At 40.0% G+C, this 532-nt stretch overlaps 1 protein-coding gene across 1 annotated transcript in view; it reads right to left on the bottom strand.

Moving 5' to 3' along the window:
* LOC118338662 (von Willebrand factor A domain-containing protein 8-like) overlaps positions 1–532 on the bottom strand; it is a 21,268-nt gene that overhangs the window by 683 nt on the left and 20,053 nt on the right. The window lies entirely within an intron of this gene.

The following is a 532-nucleotide window of genomic DNA, read 5'->3' as shown; positions in this document are numbered from 1 at the left end:
ATGTCAGGACACTTTTCAAATAGAGCAGGTCTAGACCGAACTCCTTATAACATCTTTCCACACTCCCACAGCCACTGAACAAAAGAGGTAGGAGGCTTGGGTGGAGGTCTTTAAAGGTCACTTTTTGCTGTGGTCATGCAGAGGGAGGGAGTAGAGAGGAAGAGAAACAGCACTTTCTCCTGTCTTCAGTTAGCTCCCTGAGGAAGGAGAGCTCCTTTACAGAAAGAAAGGTAAACAAAAGAAGGAACATGATCTGCTCCCCTCCCACCCACTTTGGGTCACACACTCAGTCTTTACAAGAGTCTGCAGTACAGTGATGATATTAACTGTATATTTTCATGACAACCATGACCACTAAGTGACTTTATACTTCACTAACTTTATGTACATGTCATATTATATTTAATGCATAACAATAACAGTACAGAATATCTCCTGTGAATACTGATCAGAGATGAAATTTCTTAGATAATTTTATACAATTCTCTGTCTGTATTATGTATTTTTTATTTTCCTTGCCCCCGTCGCCAAG

The sequence above is a fragment of the Morone saxatilis genome, unplaced genomic scaffold, assembly GCF_004916995.1.
Source record: "Morone saxatilis isolate NCDOM2014 unplaced genomic scaffold, NCSU_SB_2.0 Contig5, whole genome shotgun sequence".
NCBI lineage: Eukaryota > Metazoa > Chordata > Actinopteri > Moronidae > Morone > Morone saxatilis.
This window is presented reverse-complemented; position numbering and strand designations above follow the sequence as displayed.